This window comes from Entelurus aequoreus, linkage group LG17, assembly GCF_033978785.1.
Source record: "Entelurus aequoreus isolate RoL-2023_Sb linkage group LG17, RoL_Eaeq_v1.1, whole genome shotgun sequence".
Taxonomy (NCBI): domain Eukaryota; kingdom Metazoa; phylum Chordata; class Actinopteri; order Syngnathiformes; family Syngnathidae; genus Entelurus; species Entelurus aequoreus.
The window spans coordinates 33,330,143-33,354,715 of record NC_084747.1 but is presented as its reverse complement, the minus strand read 5'-3'; the positions used below and the strand labels follow the sequence as shown (position 1 = coordinate 33,354,715).

The 24,573-nt window shown below is 39.8% G+C and overlaps 1 protein-coding gene across 4 annotated transcripts in view; it reads left to right on the top strand.

Annotated features, from left to right (window-relative positions):
* LOC133632807 (homeobox protein orthopedia-like) overlaps positions 1-24,573 on the top strand; it is a 221,786-nt gene that overhangs the window by 33,490 nt on the left and 163,723 nt on the right. For 2 of the 4 annotated variants that reach the window (XR_009821712.1, XM_062025506.1), the window contains exons 2-3: positions 8,961-9,106; positions 17,975-18,047. The gene's annotated coding sequence lies outside the window, so the exon portion shown is untranslated. The remainder of the gene's footprint in view (positions 1-8,960; positions 9,107-17,974; positions 18,048-24,573) is intronic. The other 2 variants (XR_009821711.1, XM_062025505.1) reach the window with 1 other exon arrangement.

The following is a 24,573-nucleotide window of genomic DNA, read 5'->3' as shown; positions in this document are numbered from 1 at the left end:
GCATTAAGCCTTCTGGGTAATGTATTATATAAACATTCATTTCCTAGTTTTCATGTACAGTGCATTTGGAAAGTGTTTACAGCGCTTTACTTTTTCCACATTTTGTTGCGTTACAGCCTTATACCAAAATGGTATAAATTCATAAAAAAATAATTCTAAACACGTAATGCCAACGTCAGACAAAAATGTTGAAATGTAATATTTATTCTACACATTTTTACAACATTGGAAAACATTGGTAAATCTTCTCAGAGGGTGAGATAACTCCTGGAAATTACTGGCTTTTAATGGCCAAAGGTGTGTGTCCAAGTTAAAGGAAACGACAGGCCGTCTTCTTCAAATGGATTTATTACAATCTTTGCAAGATGGATACAGTTTGCTGTGGTCTGGAACATAGCACACAAACAACTATCTGAAATGCAGAACATTTTACATTTAGATAATGTGTCATGAGACATGCAGATATACATTTAATACACAGAGGACATAAGTAAAGTAAGTTAAAAGAGCTCAAATATACCTACAAACGAGACATAATGATGCAATATGTACATACAGCTAGCCTAAATAGCATGTTAGCATCGATTAGCTTGCAGTCATGCAGTGACCAAATATGCCTGATTAGCACTCCAACAAGTCAATAACATCAACAAAGCTCACCTTTGTGCATTCACGCACAGCATAAAATGTTTGGTGGACAATATGAGACAAAGAAGGAGTGGCATAAAACACGTCTTTCTGTGGCAGCGTCGGAGAAAGTTATGCATGTAAACAAACTGCTGAGTCACAGTCCACACAGCGGTGAGTTCAAGGGCCGCTGAATTAGTAGGACAGAACGGCACTTGCCTAATACTCTCATCAGTGGAGCATAAAAACTAACATATTAAACAGTGGGATTTCTAACAATTAGAAAACATATTTTTCATCCCATTTTTTTTCCATTTCCATACATTTTTGAAAAAGCTCCATGGAGCCACCAGGGCGCATCTGAAGAGCCGCATGTGGCTCTAGAGCCGCGGGTTGCTGACCCCCGAGATAGGCAAAGAGTCAGAATGATAACACAGGCTAGGGAACCATAGCAAGTACAGCATAAAGACACTTGAACAGGCAAGGCAGAGGAACAATCCGGTGACCAGAGTAGAAACAGCAGGGCTTATGGAAGCCTGATCGCAGAGTGCAGTCAGGTGTGGGATAGTGGCTCCACCCCAGGAAACACCAAATATGGGCTCTGCAGCAGCAGGGCGTTAGGAGCAGATCTGGCATGTCATGTTGAATACAGAAGCATGACAAATTATGCTTGTTTGAACAGCTCAACACAAATTTACCATCAACACGCTTTCAATGACAATAAAAAAATACTAGTTTTGCACATTAATAACACAATGTGGATTGTTACGATCATGGTTTAATCGTCTAAATGTTTGGTAATATAGCCTGTAATATTTCTACCTGAATAAATGCTTCTGATATTCTGTGTAATACGCTTTGTACAAGTTATGGTATTCATATCACCGCTGAAAATGTGTTAACTCTAAAGGCCTTAGTGGCCACATGCGTGGACAGCACCTTTTAGCTCTTATTTCCAAAATTGTGTACACTACTGAATTGGGGTCTTATGCCGCTTATGTGGACACTTATACTGCTATCTGGTGGTGTCAATGGAATTTTGGAAAAAAAAGTGTAAAAATACAAATTAGCATTTCACTACACATGAAGTACACATTTGTGTACTTATGGACTAAAAATCAATCAATTCCTTTATTGTCATTGTCATAATAACACTTAAGTCATACATGTCAACGAGATTTTGTTTGAGCTTTGTCCAGCGGCATAGAAACTGCATTGAAGTGCAGGTTGACCATAGTTCACAGTTTAGCATTGTCAGGAAGATGGCGAATAGAGGGGGCGTGGGGGTGGGAACAGTCAGATGTCATATCACAAGCACATCATATCAAAAGATGATTTTTAGTTTTTATTGTAATTAGGGTCCAATAAGCCCAAATAGCAAAGAGAAATTAAAAAAGCATGTAAACAAACAGCTTGAGAGGTTTTAAGGTAGAAAAACGCTATACAAGTATAATCCATTTACCATTGAACCTTCTAGTATTTACTAAAAAATTGTAATATTCAGCATTCTGTGTTGTAAAAAGAATATGCACAATATTTCAGCCTGTCACAAACAATGCCTCCTTTCTATAACTCAATTGATGTATCTGCATTTATTTAAGTAGAAATATCACAGATTACATTACAACACATCTTTGACAAAGCATAATCGTAGTGTAAGAAACTTTTATTTTGTTATTGTAGTTTAGTTCATTAAATCGGATGTGACGTGTAGCGCTTTTATTTTGAAACTGGATTTGTGTGATTGGTTTGAGAAGAGGTGTCTTGACATGTTTTGACATTGGAAAGTCTCAGATAAAGAAGTGCCTTTCGACTTCCTGCCTACAGTCTTGGATAGCTTGTATCCCATCTTACTAAACCAGTTACAGGAACAAGCGACATTTTATTTTATCAATGCACTAAACTAGGATAGGATAGGTCTTTATTGTCATTGCACAAGTACAACGAAACTTTGTTTTCAGCACAAACCTGTTCAAGATTAGACAAACAGTGTACAGGGTTACAGAACAGGAACGCTGATGGGTCGCCACAAGGCGCCCCGTAAAAGATGGGAAAAAGGTAAAACGTCGGGGAAGGATGAGTAAAAAAAATACAATCTAGACTGGGCCCCCTTAGGAGCCCAGTCTGGAGTGGGGAAAAACCTCCATAGCAAAGCACATATACATTTTACAACGTACATCTCGAGATATCTAGCAACAGAGGGAAGGGAGTGCGGGGTCATGGTGGCGGGCCGCAGCTCTCAGGCGCTGACCATCCATTCTTCACCCCTATAGGATTTGCGTCGAGGGCGTTGGATTGGGGGGGGGGATGTATGTGTGTGGCGTATATTTTTGTGGATGCATGTTTGTGTGTAAGCCTGCCGCGTGTCTCTGTTCCGCGGCCTTGATGTTGTGCAGTCGCTAGTCCAAAGTCAACAACAACAGGTGTGTGTCCATGAGAGACAAGAAGGGAGTTTGTTGTGTCTTCGCTGCACTGTCCTTCGGGAGAGTCTCGAAGCCAGGGAAACAATCCAAGTTAGAATGTTTTGTAAACGAGTGAAAATAAAATTTGCTTTTCACTCTAAATTGTCTATGACTGGTCCTCAAACCTGCGGGGCAGACAGTCCGATGTGATCCAAAATCACAAGAGTGTCCACAGATCTTCCCACATTTTCTAATCATTTGTGGCAGCTTTGGGGTACTTTGAAGACTGCCAGCAACTTCCAATTTGTCGACAAACCAGAGCAACGCTTACTCCAATCAGCAGATGTCCTGTTGTCATAATTCCGAATAGTTAGATATATTTACGTCCTCGACAGAAAAAGGTCGCCAGGCACGCGGCACTCCTTCTCCCTGGAGTCCGTCGTGTGTCCAGCAACAACCGCTCCGTCACGACAAGCAGGTTCCCCTAAACCCAAGATCTTGTCAATTTCGTTGAGGCCAGTTAAATAGTTCCAATGTTGATTTGGAGAGCAGTGCAAAAAGAGGCAACAAAAAAGTTAAGACAAGAAAATACAAAGAAGCAAGCAGGAGAGATAAGGGAGAGGAAAGGGGAGCGCGCACCCTCGATGAGTGCCAGAGAGAAAAATAAATAAATTAATAAAAAACAAACCAAAAAAAACCTCTAATCTACACATGGAAGTGAAGCTTCACCTCTCTGAATTCACACGCGCCAGCAGACATTTGCTCCGGGGATCGATTTGGGTTTTCCATAATGTACCCATTTCTTTGTCCATTTCTGCTCGCTATTTTTTTCCCGCTTTTGGCTCAACTGTAACTGAAGCAGCAAAATTTCCCAAGGCAATGGAATGGGCCGAGGGTCAGACAAGATGCGTGCAAGTTAATTGCGCGTTAAAAAAAATGACCGTTAAAGAAAATTAAAGGTAACACTTTACTTTGACAACCCCAAATATATTTATCTGTTTTTTATTCATGGTAAGGCAATTAATAATATAACAGATTTTCATTTGCTATGCTGACCTAGCAAAAGGGCAGCATTTGCATGTCAGAGATGTTGTGTGAAAACATTTTCATATCGTCTCTTTTACCAACAAAAAATATTGCTATATATCGTTTTCAACAGTTCACAAATGTTCTTAATGTGTGGGTAAATGTGTTGGAACAAATATATGTTTAAGATGAACAAACATTTCAAGCGTTAAATAAACATGGAGAATGTTTGTGAGCGACAGAGCAGACAGCGAACAATAAGGAAGACTTTGGTGGTGATGTTTCTACAAGTGTAATTATTACTATCATTAGTTATAATTTACAGTCATTTGACAATGAGCTCTCAGTATGTGCCTTTACTGCCTTTTAATGTTTACTTTTAAGCCTGTGAGGTACAAAACAAGTAAAACATCAATACAGTATTTGTTTTCCAATTTTGTTGACATCTTGTGCTTTTTGAGATTTATGTTACAAGTAGTGTTGTCCCGACACCAATATTTTGGTACCGGTACTAAAATTATTTCGATACTTTTCGGTACTTTTCTAAATAAAGGGAACCACAAAAAATTGTTGGCTTTATTTGAACAAAAAATCTTAGGTTACATTAAACATATGTTTCTTGTTTTAAGTTTGTCCTCAAATAAAATAGTGAACATACAAGACAACTTGTCTTTTAGTAGTAAGTAAGCAAACAAAGGCTCCTAATTTAGCTGCTGACATATGCAGTAACATATTGTGTCATTTTCCATTCTGTTATTTTGTCAAAATTATTAAGGACAAGTGGTAGAAAATTAATTATTAATCTACTTGTTCATTTACTGGTATTATCTGCTTACTTTCTCTTTTAACCTGTTCATACTACACTTCTGTTAAAATGTAATAATCACTTATTCTTCTCTTGTTGGATACTTTACATTAGTTTTGGATGATACCACAAATTTGGGTATCAATCCGATACCAAGTTGTCACAAGATCATACATTGGTCATATTCAAAGTCCTCATGAGTCCAGGGACATATTTCCTGAGTTTGTAAACATAATATAAATTAAAAAAAACGAAAGAAGATGTCGTGATACCAAAAAATATTGACGTAATCATAGTAGTATCGACTAGATACGCTACTGTACTTGGTATCATTACAGTGGATGTTAGGTGTAGATCCACCAATGGTGTTTGTTTACATTGTGACGCTGGTGAGCTACAGTGTGTAGTGAAGCATGTTTAGCTATTCCTCACCCTGCAGGGATGATACTTGTAAGAAACTTACATTATTCGTTGCCATGGAGGCGAGGATTAGTGATTTAGAAGTAGGGGGGGGTGGACCGGTACTTTTCATTCATTAGTATTGCGGTACTATACTAATAGAAATCACAAAAGATATGCCTCAAAATGTCGGAACTTTTGCTGCAACTTTTTGAAAAAGCTGCCACGAATACAGGCATTTCAACCCGCTACAATAACAAAAGTAGCCAGCAAAGTCCTGGAAGGACTACTTTGTTTACAACTACAATTGCAGCCCCAAATGGATTGTGCTAACAATTGATTAAATCCCATATGACTGGCATTTTTAATTGCCAATAACCCTTCACTGTATGAAACAAAAACACAGAATAATAATTTTTGACCTAATGACCATGCTTGATTGTGTAAAGGTAATACCGCATGATATTGTGCTCGTCTTCCACAAAATACTGAATGTATCAGCAGTCTTTGACAGTCAAACTTTGAGCTGGTCTCTAACCAAACTGTAGCAAAGGCAGAGATTTCTTAAGCATGCAGCAAATTACAATGGCCGACTTTCCAATGGAGTTTTACTTTAAGAGAAGTCCCGGAGGTCACTATGTAATTACTTTCCCACCAGACGGGGCTCCCGGGTCTGAAATTATATCACGCCTAATGGGGTTGATTTAAACTTATATTTGAGAAGGCAACTGCTTGCCTATCACACTCTTGCGCCTTGTTAATCCTTAACCAATGAATTAACCCTTATTACCAGTGTTGGAATATAGATGAGTGAGCTCTCCCGCCTCCTCGAAATCTTCTCCCCTCTGAGCCCTCTCGTTCCCTCCATCTAGCCTTCTTTGATGGGGATTTCTGGGGTCAGTGATTCTGTCCTGATAGTTCCTCCTGCATTCAGATTATTCTGACCCGGGAGCAGCCCAATCAGCTGACCAATAAAGGACTTCAAACCCATCCCCGTGTCCACCATCCAGCGGCTGTGCTAAACATGGCCTTATAGAATAAGTGGCGCAAAAGAAAGGCATGTTGGCACCACTTCAATTGTAAATGAAAAAACTAGCGTTCGCATGATGTGTGTTTTATTCTAATATGTCATTTAAACTGCCATTCTCCTTTTTTGTAAATACCATGCCTCAGCTCCACTTGACTCGCACACACATGTCGAGTGCTCTCAGTCGAGATTGGTGACAGAGGAGTATTGACTGTTTTGCCATCTGGGTTACTCATCTCTTCAAGCCATCTTCAAAAAGCATGTGCATCAGAGCAGTCACTCTTCCTATAAACGCCTCTGGGAAACCAATATGCTTCACAGCCAAGTTTTGTTGTATTGCCCCTGGAAGTAAAGCAGACTTTCAGATTTTTGATATAACCTTTCAAAATTTCCCAACGGTTATTGCGGCCAAAATTATCATATACGGTTTTGTTGAAGATGCTCAAAAAGAAGGCTACCTTTTGTTTGTATTCCGTTATGTCAGTTCTTGGAGTGAAATAAAGTGGTGTTCAACCAAGCCAAGATGGCTGTTGTGCAGCAAGCAGCGGTTGAAGGCCTAAAGAAATTAGATTTTCTTATTTAAACGGTCAATTCTACGTGTCATACTTGATCATTTCGGGATATTGCCATATTTTTGCTGAAAGGATTTAGTAGAGAACATTGACGATAAAGTTCACAACTTTTGGTCGCTGATAAAAAAGCCTTGTCTGTACCGGAAGTAGCGTGACGTCACAGGTTGTGGAGCTCCTCACATCTGCACAATGTTTACAATCATGGCCATCAGCAGCGAGAGCGATTCGGACCCAGAAAGCGACAATTACCCCATTAATTTGAGCGAGGATGAAAGATTTGTGGATGAGGAAAGTGAGAGTGAAGGATTAGAGGGCAGTGGAAGCGATTCAGATAGGGAAGATGCTGTGAATGACTAAAACAGTAAATAAACACAAGAAATATATATATACTCTATTAGCCACAACACAACCAGGCTTATATTTAATAAGCCACAAATTAATCCGCATAACAAACACCTCCCCCCTCCCGTCCATATAACTTACCAATACAACTCAAACACCCGCACAACACACTCAATCCCACAGCCCAAAGTACCGTTCACTTCCGCAAAGTTCATACAGCACATATATTTCCCCAAAGTTACATACGTGACATGCACATAGCGGCACGCACTGACGGGCAAGCGATCAAATGTTTGGAAGAAAGCTGCGTACTCATGGTAGCGCGTCTGCTATCCAACTCAAAGTCCTCCTGGTTGTGTTGCTGTAGCTAGCCGCTAATACACCGATCCCACCTACAGCTTTCTTCTTTGCTGTCTTCATTGTCCATTAAACAAATTGCAAAAGATTCACCAACATAGATGTCCAGAATACTGTGGAATTTTGCGATGGAAACAGACGCTGTTTGTATTGGAACACAATGGTGTCCCAATACTTCCGCACAATCCGTGACGTCACGCGCAAACGTCATCATACCGAGACAGTTTCAGCCGGATATTTCGCGGGAAATTTAAAATTGCACTTTATAAGTTAACCCGGCCGTATTGGCATGTGTTGCAATGTTAAGATTTCATAACTGATATATTAACTATCAGACTGCGTGGTCGGTAGTAGTGGGTTTCAGTAGGCCTTTAAACGGCAGGACAACAATACCAAAACCGAGGACGCTAATAAGCGTGGAGCTAAAAAAAACAGAATATCACCAAGGGTGGAAAAACGAGGAATACTAGTGTGCAGAAAAAACACTAGAGCGAGGTGAAAAAAGCAGGAGAACGTAAATGTTGCGTATAGCAAACATTGACCCAGCAACTAGTGCTGGGTGACAGAAAACTATAAAGGGGAGTGATCAACCAAAACACCTGATGGGAACACTAATTGCTAAACTAAGACAGGTGAGGAGAATCAGTGCCCATGGAAACCAACAGTAAACAAGGTGCCCCCAGGAAACAGACTAAAACATAGGAAATGCTAAACAGAAATCATGCCCTGACCCGGGTGACGGATCATGACAAAATCAAACTGTGCAATGGAATAGATCCCGTCACGGCGCGGGCTCGAAACCGCTTTTCACCGGCAGCTGGGTCTGCCAGCACCTCCGCTGGCAGCGCGCCGAGACACGCCCCTGCTTGCGCTGACCGCATCACGCCCACATGCCGGCAAGGCTGTGGGCGATCAGCAATCAACACACCTGGGACTGATGAGGGCGAGCGGTATTTAGACCAGTGGACCAAAGGATACTCGCCGGAACTTAGTCTTCTGTACCGTAAGCCGACTACCCAGCTTTATGCTCTCTCTCTCTCTCTGCGTTTTCCCCTCCGTGTTTAAAAGTTAAAGTTAAAGTACCAATGATTGTCACACACACACACGAGGTATGGCAAAATTATTCTCTGCATTTGACCCATCACCCTTAATCACCCCCTGGGAGGTGAGGGGAGCAGTGGGCAGCAGCGGTGGCCGCGCCCGGGAATCATTTTTGGTGATTTAACCCCCAATTCCAACCCTTGATGCTGAGTGCCAAGCAGGGAGGTAATGGGTCCCATTTTTATAGTCTTTGGTATGACTCGGCCGGGGTTTGAACTCACAACCTACCGATCTCAGGGCAGACACTCTAACCACTAGGCCACTGAGTAGGTTTCATTGTTCTTCCTTGTCGTCCTCCCCAGCAATCTGCCTTTGTCCCCGCATGATCCTTCGATCCTCGACCACTCGCATGGACACGGACTCTGACGCCTCTCTCTCGCCCTGGATCATCTGTCTGCCCCACGGACTGCCTTCCTGCCTTGTTCCTCCTCTCGCCCAACACATCACGGTAATACACAACAATTAATTACACACAGTCAAACACACATACCCCCTCGTGGCTTAGTCACATTCCATTCGCTTGTTTAGTTTATATTATTATTGTTTGATTATTATATATATATATATATATATATATATATATATATATATATATATATATATATATATATATATATATATATATATATATATATATGTTTATATATATATATATATAATTAATCATAGAGCTATACTGCCCCCTTGTTTTTGTGCCGTCAACTCCTTCCTGCAATACATAACAGATCCCTATACTTATAAAAAAAAAAAAGATTTTTCGAGTGACATCAAGGATTATCAATCAATCAATCAAAGTGTATTTATATAGAGCTTAATAACAAGTGTCTCAAAGGGCTGCACAAGCCACAACGACATCCTCAGCTCAGATCCCACATCAGGGCAAAAAATACCTCAACCCAATGGGATACAATGAGAAACCTTGGAGGGGACCGCAGATGTGGGGACCCCCCCCCTTGGGCGACTGGTGCAATGGACGTTGAGTGGATCTAGTTAATAGTGTGAGAGTCCAGTCCATAGTGGGGCCAGCAGGGGATCATCTTGAGTGGAGACAAGTCAGCGGCGCAGAGACGTCCCCCCAACTGATGCACAGATGAGTGGTCCACCCCGGGTCCTGACTTTGAACAGCTACCGCGTCGTCTGTGGTCACCTAATAACCTGTTATGTAAAAGAAAAGGGGTAGGATTAAATAAGCTCTGCTTCTTCCTACTCCTTTTCGAACATGTTGAAAAGAGTAACTGGAAATTGTGATGTATCATGTTGTATGCTTGCATGTTCGAAATAAACTCAAACTCAAACTCAAACAATATGTTACTGCATACGTCAGCAGACTATTTAGGAGCCTTTGTTTGATTATTTACTAATAAAAGACAAGTTGTCTTATATGTTCACTATTTTATTTAAGGACAAACTTGCAATAAGAAACATATGTTTAATGTACCCTAAGATTTTTTCTTAAAATAAAGCCAATAATGCAAAATCACAGAAACAACATGAAGCGAATTTCTTGTTTAAAAAAACGATGTATCTTCCAGGGTGCATCAATAGGCTATTTACCGTTACTTTTATTCAATTGATGTTTTTAACATTTCATAAACGTTCTGTTTTGTTCGAACGTGCCAGTGCACAGCTGTGTGAGCAAACCTTACAGGGAGGCAATGGGAACGTGTCAATACCTATTACCCCATGTTGCTTAGTTACATACTGGTATAAAAGTTAAAATGATTCCAGTCCTGGCACAAAAATATGTTCACTTTTCTTGATTTCTGTTTATGTAAAGATGACGTTTGTTAATGTCTGTTTTGTGAGACAAATGTTTTGAACTTTTCCTTTGGCCAGGTTATTGCTGAAAAGTCCCAATTCCAATAGAGTATATACAGTCGTGGACAAAAGTTTACATACACTTGTAAAGAACATAATGTCATGGCTGTCTTGAGTTTCCAATAATTTCTACAACTCTTATTTTTTTGTGATAGAGTGATTGGAGCACATACTTGTTGGTCACAAAAAACATTCATGAAGTTTGGTTCTTTTATGAATTTATTATGAGTCTACTGAAAATGTGACCAAATCTGTTGGGTCAAAAGTATACGTACAGCAATGTTAATATTTGGTTACATGTCCCTTGGCAATTTTCACTGCAATAAGGCACTTTTGGTAGCCATCCACAAGCTTCTGGCAACCTATTGGTTGAATTTTTGACCACTCCTCTTGACAAAATTGGTGCAGTTCAGCTAAATTTGTTGGATTTCTGACATGGACTTGTTTCTTCAGCATTGTCCACACGTTTAAGTCAGGACTTTGGGAAGGCCATTCTAAAACCTTAATTCTAGCCTGATTTAGCCATTCCTTTACCACTTTTGACGTGTGTTTGGGGTCATTGTCCTTTTGGAACACCCAACTGCGCCCAAGACCCAACCTCCGGGCTGATGATTTTAGGTTGTCCTGAAGAATTTGGAGGTAATCCTCCTTTTTCATTGTCCCTTTTACTCTCTGTAAAGCACCAGTTCCATTGACAGCAAAACAGGCCCAGAGCATAATACTACCACCATTTTGCTTGACGGTAGGATTGGTGTTCATGGGATTAAAGGCCTCACCTTTTCTTCTCCAAACATATTGCTGGGTATTGTGGCCAAACAGCTAAAATTTTGTTTCATCTGACCACAGAACTTTCCTCCAGAAGGTCTTATCTTTGTCCATGTGATGTTAAAATGTTGAAAAGCCAGACACTGGGCATGTTTGTGTTTATTGTAATAAACAATCAAACTGAGAATTTATTCTCTCTCTGCCTATTTGTTTGGTGGAAAGTTGTATATTAAGTTGCGATATATATTTTTTAAACATATGTGGTTTTGATGCAGCAAGCTACATCCGCCGTGAATTGCGGTGTAGCTTGCTACAATTCTGTGGTAATAGCATCACCTGTAGCTTGGCTATATTTAATCCAAAGTAACTCCCAGGTTAGTTTACATTTTCAAAGTAGCTTGCCCATCACTGCCTGAGGATCGTACTAGCACACCGGTGTCAAACTCGAGGCCCGCGGGCCAGATCTGGCCCACCACATTATTGTATGTGGCCCGCGAAAGCCTGGGAAAAATGGGTGTTAAGAAAATACTTCATTTTTTAAACTATAAGCAAATAATTATTTCGATTTTGACAGGAAAAAATGCGTATCTTCTAAACATTATCTAATCATGCCAAATATTACATTATTATATAGTGTACTACAAAAATATGTTAGTAAAGATAACATTAGTTTGTAGTAGGGTTGTACGGTATACCGGTATAAGTATAGTACCATGATACTAATGAATCATTTTCGGTACAATACCGTCTCTGAAACGTACAATGTTTTAGCTACTTCTAAATCACTAATCTTTGTCTCCATGGCGACAAATAAAGTAAGTTTCTTACAAGTATCATCCCTGCAGAACGAGGAATAGCTAAACATGTTTCACTACTCACCGTAGCTCACCGGCGTTACAATGTAAACAAACACCATGAGTGGATCTACACCTGACATCCACTGTAATGATATCAAGTACAGGCACGTAACTAGTCAATACTACTATGATTACGTCGATATTTTTTGGCATCACATCTTCTTTCGTTTAAAAAAAAATGTATATTATGTTTATAAACTGGACACATGAGGACTTTGAATATGACCAATGTATGATCCTTTAACGACTTAGTATGGGATTGATACCCAAATTTGTGGTATCATCCAAAACTAATGTAAAGTATCCAAACAACAGAAGAATAAGTTATTATTACATTTTAACAGAAGTGTAGATACATGTTAAAAGAGAAAGTAAGCAGATATTAGCAGTAAATGAACAAGTAGATTAATAATTCATTTTCTACCACTTGTCCTTAATAATGTTGACAAAATAATAGACTGATAAATGACACAATATATTACTGCTTACATCAGCAGACTAATTAGGAGCCTTTGTTTGTTTACTTACTACTAAAAGACAAGTTGTCTAGTATGTTCACTATTTTATTTAAGGACTTAACTGCAATAGGAAACATATGTTTTTGTTTTTTGTGGTCCCCTTTATTTAGAAAAGTACTGAAAAGCACAGAAATAATTTTAGTACCAGTACCAAAATATTGGTATTGTTACAACACTAGTTTGTACATGAAAAAATATAATAATCGAGCGCATAGGCAATGGTGTAATAAAATGAGGCGATTACTGGTACACATTTATACCAATGCTGTCAAATTATATTTATTTAAAAAAAAAATCAGATCAATTTGAATTTTGATTAATCACAGGTTATTGCCCGCATGCATAATTTTAATTAATAATAAAAAAAAAAACGTCCCTCTGAAGGCAGCCATTACTGCGATGTGGCCCTCAATGAAAACAAGTTTGACACCCCTGTACTCGCAACTAACATTAGCAGTCGCTGCTTTTCTTTCCTTAATGATAGTCACACACACACTAGGTGGGGTGAAAGGATCCTCTGCATATGACCCATCACCCTTGATCACCCCCTGGGAGGTGAGGGGAGCAGTGAGCAGCAGCGGTGGCCGCGCCCGGGAATCATTTTGGTGATTTAACCCCCAATTCCAACCCTTGATGCTGAGTGCCAAGCAGGGTACTGCCTTGACTTCACCTGCTTGTTTCTATGTGTCAATGTTTCAATCCATTTCAAAGATTCCTGCGCACATTTTTGGTCCCTCCTGCAAAGGATGACTCGTCCGTACTTGCGAATTCGGACGAGCGTCCACTCTTATCGTGTGTGACCTCTGTCTCTCTGGCGGTTTGCCGTCTTGGATAACATTTTGACATTCCGGTCTCCTCCCTCAGACACGGCGATGCCTCTGGCCGAGGGTGAATGGGGGGCCCAATGATAAGGCTTCACTCACAATTAGCAGGCTGCAGCGGAGAGGCGAGAGGGGGAAATTGAACTGTCAGAGAGGAGAAGAGAGAGGAGGAGCGGAGGAGAGAGGAAGGGTGGCAGTGGGGTGGGGGAGGGGTGACCCCATCCTGCAAAATGGAGCCCGTCATAATTTGTTCATTTGGTGCCCATCAGCCTCTACCTTTCCTCTGTAACGGCACACTTCTGACCTTCCTCCCACTGTCTCACTCTTCATTCCCCTTCTCGTTCTCCACACTCCATTGCTCACCTTCCTCTTCTCACCCCCGCTGCTTGCCTTCACTCATCTTAACACGCTCTCCATATTTTCGCACTGTGTACAAATCACGTGACACCTTTTAGCGGCTCTCGCGGCGAAGTCGTCGAGATTAGCAGCATTATTTTGATTAGATTCATCAATCGCAGATTTAAGACTCAGAGGTTTCAAGAGTGGGGGAAATAGAAGAAACGGAGTAGACAAGACCCCCGGAACCGTTTACCCTTCCTCTGTGAGCAATGTGATGGATGGTAATGTTCAAGTTAAATAAGCTGAGAGGCTTTTAGCAGCTCTGTATTTAAATGTCAAATGCTGATGGGCCCTAATGAGATAATACTGCTGAGCGCAATTAGCCTGTTAGGCACAGACGGGCTATTCCCATCAATACATGGAGACTTGTACACTCGCAGCATTCGTGTTCAACACAATGACACAAACATATAATCTTGCAAACATTGTTGCATATGTAGATGTAATTATAGTCCTTGAAAGCGTCTAAAAGCAAATGATGACTACGGTATTAACTGGGGGCCAAGCAGATGAATTGAGAATACAGCGAGTGAGCAGAGAATTATTTTCAGTCTCACGTTAAGCACCACTATAGTAATTAGCCAATTAAAGTCTTTCCTTATGTGTAACCTTTGAATTTTCAGTGTGCTGTACACTAGTGTACTGTATCCAGCCTTTCCAAAATTAAAGTGTTAATTTAATCAGTGACTAAAGTAGTCCTGGATTAAAAAAATTACAAAAGTCAATTGTTATAAGGATGTTCAACATATTATTATATACAAACCCCAAAATGTTGTGTAAATCGTAAATAAAAAGACAATGCAATTATTTGCAAATCCTTTTCAACTTATATTCAATTGAATAAACTGCAAAGACGAGATATTTAATGTTCGAACTGAGAAACTTAATTTTTTTTTGCAAATAATCATTAACTTCGAATTTAATGGCAGCAACACATTGCAAAAAAGTTGGCACAGGGGCATTTTTACCACTGTGTTACATGGCCTTTCCTTTTAACAACACCCAGTAAACGTTTGGGAACTGAGGAGACACATTTTTTAAGCTTCTCAGGTGGAATTCTTTCCCATTCTTGCTTGATGTACAGCTTAAGTTGTTCAACAGTCCGGGGGTCTCCATTGTGGTATTTTAGGCTTCATAATGCGCCACACATTTTCAATGGGAGACAGGTCTGGACTACAGGCAGGCCAGTCCAGTACCCGCACTCTTTTCCTACGAAGCCACGCTGTTGTAACACGGGGCTTGGCAGGCATTGTCTTGCTGAAATAAGCAGGGGCGTCCATGGTAACGTTGCTTGGATGGCAACATATGTTGCTCCAAAACCTGTATGTACCTTTCAGCTTTAATGGTGCATTCACAGATGTTTAAGTTACCCATGCCTTGGGCACTAATACACCCCCATACCATCACAGATGCTGGCTTTTCAACTTTGCGCCTATAATAATCCGAATGGTTCTTTTCCTCTTTGTTCCGGAGGACACGACGTCCACAGTTTCCAAAAACAAATTGAAATGTGAACGCGTCAGACCACAGAACACTTTTATACTTTGCATCAGTCAATCTTAAATGAGCTCGGGCCCAGTGAACCCAGCGGCGTTGCTGGGTGTTGTTGATGAATGGCTTTGGCTTTGCATAGAGTTGTAACTTGCACTTACAGATGTGGCGATGAACTGTAGTTACTGACAGTGGTTTTCTAAAGTGTTCCTGAGCCAATGTGGTGATATCCTTTACACACTGATGTCGCTTTTTGATACAGTACCGCCTGAGGGATCGAAGGTCTGTAATATCATCGCTTACGTGCAGTGATTTCTCCAGATTCTCTGAACTTTTTGCTGATATTACGGACCGTAGATGGTGAAATCCCTAAATTCCTTGCAATATGTCCTTGAGAAATATTGTTCTGAAACTGTTCGAGAATTTGTTCACACATTTTTTCACAAAGTGGTGAGTCGCACCATCCTTGTTTGTGAATGACTGAGCATTTCATGGAAGCTGCATTTATACCCAATCGTGGCACCCACCTGTTCCCAATTAGCCTGTTCACCTGTGGGATGTTCCAAATAAGTGTTTGATGAGCATTCCTCAACTTTCTCAGTCTTTTTGCCACTTGTGCCAGCTTTTTTGAAACATGTTGCAGGCATCAAATTCCAAATGAGCTGATATTTGCAAAAAATAACAAAGTTTTCCAGTTTGAAGGTAAAGTAGCTTGTCTTTGCAGTCTATTCAATTGAATATAAATTGAAAAGGATTAGCAAATCATTGTATTCTGTTTCTATTTATGATTTACACAACGTGCCAACTTAACTGGTTTTGGGTTTTGTATTATATTGGATATTTTTTACCTTTGTAAACGTTCCAAAGTTTTTCAAATCAGATATTTTCGCATCAAATTCGGGACACATCAGGAGGTTTACCAAATCTGATTAGAATTTGATCTTTTCAAATGTGACTGCAGTCTAAACTGCAATATGACCTGAATGCGACCTGATTGTGACTTTTCCGGCATCTTTGGAGCTACGCCATTCGTGTGCGCAGCATGATTACATTCCTTTTGGCAATTCTCTTCTTCCACCTCATGCAGTTTTCCATCCCACTAACAGCCACGGCACAAACCCACTAACACGCTGATCTGTGGCGACCATATTTTCTCATGTAGTAGTAACTTCCTCATTTACAGAATCCAGTGTTCTGTCGAAATGAGCTGCTTCATTGAAAAAAGCTACAAACCACAAGTGTCCTATCCATTTACGCTGCGGCCGCATCAAAGAATGATACCTAAAGTTTAAAACACCGATTTAGATACAACATAAAAGGTAGACATGTCCGATAATGGCTTTTTTGCCGATATCCGATATTCCGATATTGTCCAACTCTTAATTACCGATACCGATATCAACCGATACCGATATATACAGTCGTGGAATTAACACATTATTATGCCTAATTTTGTTGTGATGCCCCGCTGGATGCATTAAACAATGTAACAAGGTTTTCCAAAATAAATCAACTCAAGTTATGCCATATTTATTATTGAAGTCACAAAGTGCATTAATTTTTTTAACATGCCTCAAAACAGCAGCTTGGAATTTGGGACATGCTCTCCCTGAGAGAGCATGAGGAGGTTGAGGTGGGCGGGTTGGGGGGGGGGGGGGGGGCGTGGTTTTGGGGGGGTAGGGGTAGCGGGGGTGTGTATCGTAGCGTCCCGGAAGAGTTAGTGCTGCAAGGGGTTCTGGGTATTTGTTCTGTTGTATTTATGTTGTGATACAGTGCGGATGTTCTCCCGAAATGTGTTTGTCATTCTTGTTTGGTGTGGGTTCACAGTGTGGCGCATATTTGTAACAGTGTTAAAGTTGTTTATACACCCACCCTCAGTGTGACCTGTATGGCTGTTGATCAAGTATGCTTGCATTCTCTTGTTTGTGTGAAACCGATACCGATAATTTTGATAATAAAGGCAGATAAAGCATTTATCGGCCGATAATATCGCCAGTCCGATATTATCGGACATCTCTAATAAAAGGTATAATAAAATAATCACTTACTTGTAGCTCCAGTGACAAATCAACTCTTCATCTTCGAGAGGTTTTGACGGATCAACTTCTGGTCAACTTCCTTTGTTTCCACATTATCGAACTGCAAGTGACGTCGCGGCAACATTGGGGCCACAATGGAGCCTGTGCACGTTTCTACTGGAGTCTGTTAAAGATCACATTTTACTTGCTGTGTTAAATGTCAGCTAGAAGAAAAAAAAGATTTCTAAGAACTGATTAAGAATCGTTACAAATAAGAATCGCGACTAATTCGAAAATCTATTTTTTTGGACACCCCTACAAAATATACAATTTATTTACACAATTTTATATGCAACTGATAAAGTGCATACATTGCAGCAAAGCACAATATTTAAAAATGGGATTCGGAACTCGGCTCTACATTAAACCAGAGTCTAATTTCTAAGGAGTTGATGAAACGGAGCAACAAGAAAGAGCAACAAATGCTATCAAATGAGGTGGATGTGGATGTAAATATCGATACATAGGGATGGGTACCGAATTCGGTACTTTTTTGGCACTGACCGAATACCACCGGTTCAGGGTACTGATTAACGTAAAATTCAACAATGCCATGTTTTGGTGCCTAGGTTGCACCTGACGTCACGCCTGGTTGCTGATGCTTTGGATGGATGGATGGATGGATGCTACAACACAAGTAAAGTAAGGCTCCGCTTTTCCAAAGATGCGCTATCTTGATGCTTATATACGTTTGTATATTGGCTTTGCTATTGATATGCTACTGATTAGCATTAGCTACTTAAATGGTGATTTTAAAATAATCTAAATTTGTTAGTGAAAACTACTAAGATGCATGTCACAAACAAACAACTGGTAAGTAATAAGCAGAGGTGGGTAAATACCCCAAAATTGTACTCAAATAAAAGTACTGTTAATTTAGAATAATATGGCCCAAGTAAAAGTAAAAAGTAGTCATCAAATAATTACTTGAGTAAGAATAGGTAAGTGTTTAGTGAAACAAATCCTTACTTGTGAGTAACTTCTGATGTGTCTAGTTGCTATTTTTTAACGGTTCTTGAACTGTAGTTGATGTGAGTGTCCATGTGTAAAACAGAATTCATATATAATTTATTGCAGCATGTTTTCTCTAGTTGGAAGTGGAATTCTTGTAGGCTGAACATTTCTGCTGACACATATGACATTACATAATATAAATGTTCTTTTTACTAGTTTGAAAATAATCACTTCCATGTCAATCAATTGTCAATTTGATTATGGTTATGGTTTATGTTTATTTCAAACATGCTATACAAGTGGGCAAAAGTGTTACTCTAGCTTGATGAAATCTGGATGGATTTATTTTCAGAGCAAAATGCTAGTTAAAGGGTCGAAATCTTTATTTGCACGTGTGTTACTATTTTTTTTTTCAATACTTACACAACCTATTTTTTGGTCGCAAATGTAACCCTCTGCTTCAAAATGAGATTAAGAAATGCGATAATAAAACAAGATATAACAACTGGACAGCAGTTATCATAATTAGCTCATTTTTAAATATTGCAATAAAAAATAGATTTTGTTTTTAAAAACAATTAAAATTCAGTAACACAAACAAAAGTGCCATAAATTGGTACCATTGACTACCGGTATAGATATCTAGGTATTCTTACGTCTGACCAGTCTAACTCTCAGGGAATTAAAGTCACTGGGCAATCCCAAATTCTTTCAGATGACATATATGCAGAGTAAGAAGGACCATCAAGACCGAATAGGAATATTATCATGTTTTACTGAAGCTTCAGGAGACCAGCCCACATCAATACAGTCATACCATCATCACGGGATGCTCTAACATTCAAACAGGAAGAGACAACTTCTTGAATCCGCAAACAGCCCCCACCTTCTCCAGAAAGGAATACAGGCTCATTGTTCTACTACAGATAAGATATAAGGGAGTACTCCAACTCCTACATTGCAAGCCTTCAAGGTAACACACACAGTTTACTTGCGGACATATACTTAAAAAAATAGAAAGAGTACAAATGGAAAAACACTAGCTGCTTTAAACATGACTATGAATAAAGAAAGAACTCTTAAACATATATGCATTCTCCACAGTATACCGGGAATTGGTACCGTATCGGTTCAAATGCGAATGGTACCCATCGCTATTGATACATGTATTGGATCCTCTCAACAGTGTACAAAACGGTCTATTTTTCTGTGCATTTAACTTTCGATAAACCCGCTTCAGCAATTAAAACATATCTTACGTGGTACTGTCAAAATTAAAAGAATTGTATAAAACAAATGAAACATGAAAAAAATTAAGGAATAAAATATTTGAACTTACAATATGTAGCACCCATTCGACGCTGTATAAGCCAGTGGTACCGCTCGTAGTCAGCTGATTCGTGTGAAAGTGGGGGGGCAAACCCTTTCACCGCCAGGATAGCTTCCGGTGTTGGCCGACATCGTCTCACAAGATGTAGTTTCTCTTTAAATATCCTTCTTGAAAATGGCCTTGCAAATATATATCTGCCACTTAATCAACATTTTGCTCTCCTTTGAGAGTACCGGTGAGTTTTCTATGGCTTTCTACCATGAATTGATTAACGTGGACCCGACTTAAACAAGTTGAAAAGCTTATTTGGGTGTTACAATTTAGTGGTCAATTGTACGGAATGTGTACTGTACTGTGCAGTCTACTAATAAAAGTTTCAATCAATCAAACAATTCTATGGCTTGCATGCTCTGGTGCCACTTTCTGTTTTCGCAACTTGTGATTGGATACTCACTTGGGACTCCCAAGTGAGTATCCAATCACAGGATGCGTAAATGTCACGAGTAAGGCCATCTAGAAGGCCTTACTGATAACAACTCGTGATCTGATTGGCTATCACAATTGTCTATCAACTGTATGTGTCCGCTCACTTACAGAATTCTGATTGGATAAAAACTCTAACCTAAAAACAACAGCGCTGGAAGTAACATAATATGACATGAAGAGAATATGAATATTTTTAGATATTTAGAGAAAGAAAATTAAAAATTATGTTTAATTATGATCATGATTTCTGGTTATGTTAGGCCAGCAGAGAAGGCCTTGCTGGCCCTGACCGCACACCACTGCTAAAATAACACAAAGGCTATTAAACGACATCAATTAAGTATACAGTAGCACACTTATACTGCAAAGCTGTAGTAGTGTGCTTTGCTTATCATACGGTATGGAAGACGTTTTTCTGTCAGCAAATTACAGAGATTATTATTATGAGTTTTATGATACAAATCAGTCAGTGGCTTTCACCCACTTGCAGCATCAAATAACGCTGTCTGTTTTTAAAGGGTGGCAAATCAGTGAATCACTTTGTTGTGACTCAAATGCAGAAGGATGTCATTTTCAATGGACATGACTGCAAGACTGTGAAGTGTTTTCTGACATTATTCACCAAAATAGACGGTTACAAAATAAATAGTTGACAAATTAGCAGAAACAGGCGAAAGTCATGTTTTAGGAACTCACGTCAATCAATGTTCCACCACCGGAGTAGGCGCGGCCGGACGGCTTCCCGGCCTGCGTCTGGCGGTGGAGGTATGTGGGGGCGCCGTGGCCTGCGGGCCTGCAGCGGAACGGGGTGTGCCAGGACCGGCCTCGAAGACAGCGACAGGTGCGTAGATGGCCCAGGTGGGCCTTGTCATCTAATCCCCCGTCGCCTTTTATAAGCAGCAGCCGGAAGGAGAGAGGTTGTGGGAGCTGGAGTGAGAGCGAGTCTGCCACAGATACAAAAAGACAATTGCTGGAAAGCAATCGGCGGACATTATTGCAAAATAAACCGTGTTGTAACTCTGATCCGGGCTCTCATGTCAATGCTTGGTGGTCAGAAGAACCCCCTGGAGGGCAACCTCCACAACATGATTTCAGCCTTTTAAAGCTCCTCTTGGAAAACTAATTTTTTACCTCGATATTTGTCAAATCCAGTGGTGGGACGTCAGGGCCAGCAAGGCCTTCTCTGCTGGCCTAACATAACCAGAAATCATGATCATATTTAAAGATAACATTATTTTTGAATTTACTTTAATAAATATCTAAAAGTATTCATATTCTCTTCATGTCATATTATGCTCGTTCCAACTCTGTTGTTTTTAGGTTAGAGTTTTTATCCAATCAGAATTCAGCTAGCTTATGTTGCCATGCTGTAACAAATCTGTCCGGGGCGTTCAGAATCAGCAAAGCAGGCGTCCGTGCACTGTAAGTGAACGGGGACATACAGTTGATAGACAGTTGCGATAGCCAATCAGATCACGAGTTGTTGTCAGTAAGGCCTTCTAGCTGGCCTCACGTTGAACGTGAGATTTACGCGTCCTGTGATTGGATATTCATCGGAACCGTTAGCAGATGAATTTGAGAACACAGAGTTGACAGACAGTTGCGATACCCAATCAGATCACAAGTTGTTGACAGTAGCCTATCTAGGTAGCCTGATGTTAACGAGACTGTGATTGGATACTCACTTGTCATTCCAAAGTGAGTTGACCCATAAAGAAGGAGAACAAAACGTTGATTAGGTGACAAATATATATTGCCATTTTCAAGAAGGATATTTAAAGAGAAATTAGGTCTCGTGAGACGATGTCGGACATGAAATGGGGAAATGCCCGCCATTTCCACTCGAATCAGCCGACTTACGAGCGGTACCACTGGCTTATACGGCGTCGAATGGGTGCTACAAATTGTGAGTTAAAATATTTAATTTTTTCACTTTTAATATGTTTTTTGCAGTTTTAATTCTGACAGTACCCCCATAAAATATGTTTTAATTGCTGATGCTGGTTAATTGATTTTTAAATCGGCCAGAAAATAACTCGTTTTGTATACTGTTGATGTGTTTCAATGCCCAGTAGGACGTAAATGTGTTCCTGTATAGCAGGGATGTCCAAAGTGCGGCCGGGGGCCATTTGCGGCCCGCAGGTAATTTTTTAACGGCCCCACGGCCGTTTATTTTTTAACACTTTACTGAGCAGGACCCTTTTGGATCCCCAATAATTTTAGTGGGACTTTTTTTTTTTTAAGTGTCAATGCTCAAAAAATAATAATACATTAAAATCAATGTTGTTATGAGTTATGTTATGAGCTCCAATTATTATTTAATCTGAAATGTTCCACTTTAAAATGTTATTGGGGGAAAATATTTCATATTTTGTGTTTTTTCCATAAAAAACTGGGTTACAACTTAAATCTAAAAAAAACCAAAAAAACGTTATATTGACAGATATACCTAATGTTGATATAGATATTTAAACTTTGAATAATAATAATAATAATAATAATACTAAATAATGACATTTTTTAAATTTTTTTGAACCTAAACCCTTTGGAGTCCCCGGTATCAAGCCTGAGTTGAGGCCTAAATGTATATTTTTTATACATATATTGTATTGGTTTTTAAAATAAAAAATATCAAAATGGCCCCCGCTTGCTTTGATTTTTCAGTGTGCGGCCCTCAGTGGAAAAAGTTTGGACACCCCTGCTGTATAGTATTTCTCCAGCAATGGTCATGTGGTGACATAAATTATGGTATTTTGAGAGGTGATCATTGAAGTCGGACATCACTGAAGGCATCACGCACGGCCCGCCACTGGTCAAATCCTAGCCATGTGACGATATGTTTAAAAAGAAAAGTAACACTTGTGATGTTCTTATATCCGATTTGTTGTTGTTGTTGTTGTTTTATGAAATATCAGATATATTTTGAAAAGTGCAACTCAACTGTTAGTTTTGGCTACAAGTTGAATGTGACAGGCCGGTATGGATTTTTGGCTTTCAAGATATCTCTCCTCTTTCTCCCTCTCTCCCTACAAAGTGAGTAAATTGCTATATGTCAGCAGAAGTGTGTGTGTGTGTGTCCGTGTGTGTTTGTGTGTGTGTGTGTGTCTGTGTGTGACAGGGAGGATACAGGTGTTGTTAGCAAGCTTTGAAGGTGACTGCTGGTCTCATCCATCAAACGGGCTTTCCTCAGGCTGATCCCTAATGGATCCCCTCAATCAGAGCTGCTCTCTTTGTCAGTCGCAGTGTAACAAAATGAGAAATCAGGCAACTGGTCACACAGCCAAGGTTGGGACTCATATAAAAGGGACAAAGTGATAAAGACCAGCTCGTGTCCAGCCTGTTGATTAGTATTGAGTGATCTTGGCCTTTCGGTCATGATGGAAGCACAGCATCAATCTGAAGAAAACTACTTTTTTTTTTTTTTTTCCTCCAACTGTATTTCTACTTTATATTCACTGCATCCTAATCTTTACTCATGAGAGGATTATGCTGACCTCGCACTCTTTCTCCTCGACATCAGTACATGCCTTTTATTGCACTTAGTGTCTCAAATTAACTATTTCTAATAAATCCGGATAACTTGATAATGGGCAACAGACTGTACTGAGTGTATGCAAGGTTTTGATTTCATTCAGTGAAATTTACAACAGCAATGTAAATGGAAATGCTAAATTGGCTCAGCCTCTTCTGTACTCTTAAAAAATAGTCTCACACTAATGTAGTTATTGGGTGTTAACACACTTCGCTTTGCATTAGGCCATTAAAGTCTATGAAGGGAGCGCCGGTTGAAATGGAACATTCGTTCTATTCATCTGCTCCATGGTTCCTTGCTGTATTAAACGCTGGTTCCGTCTTCCATTCGAGGTTCTTTGATTTGAGAAGCTAATATACTGAAAGCATCTTCTGGCTGATTGTCTCTAGCTCATTCTCTCGGCGTTAAAAAGCTAAAACCCTTTATTACTCCGGCAGGCTTCATTTGGTTTCAGCTAACAAAATCATCTACTGCACCAGTAAAAAGCTTTTCCATTGTGGTCCGTGTTCCTAAAATTCTGTAGATTCATTATACTGTACTGACGAAGGGTTTATCTTTAGGAAAGAGAGTGGAGACTTTGTAAGGAGAGGCAGTAAAATAATGGCTACAAAATGCCTTAATGCAGCGAGTAGACATCACATTCACGATGAAAAGGCACTGGAATTGTCATGTCTAGAGGTGTGTCTATTATTTAGCTGTGAACTCATATTTTCATCAATTCCAGGTTAGAGTTTTTAAACAGAAACCTGCAGATGTATTATGGTCATAATTATGGCCGCCATAATGCACAGGCTTATCTGTTAGGGGCCCCCACCCAATCAGGGGCCCCTCGAGTTTGATGGCGGAATGCAATTATTGGTCTTCAT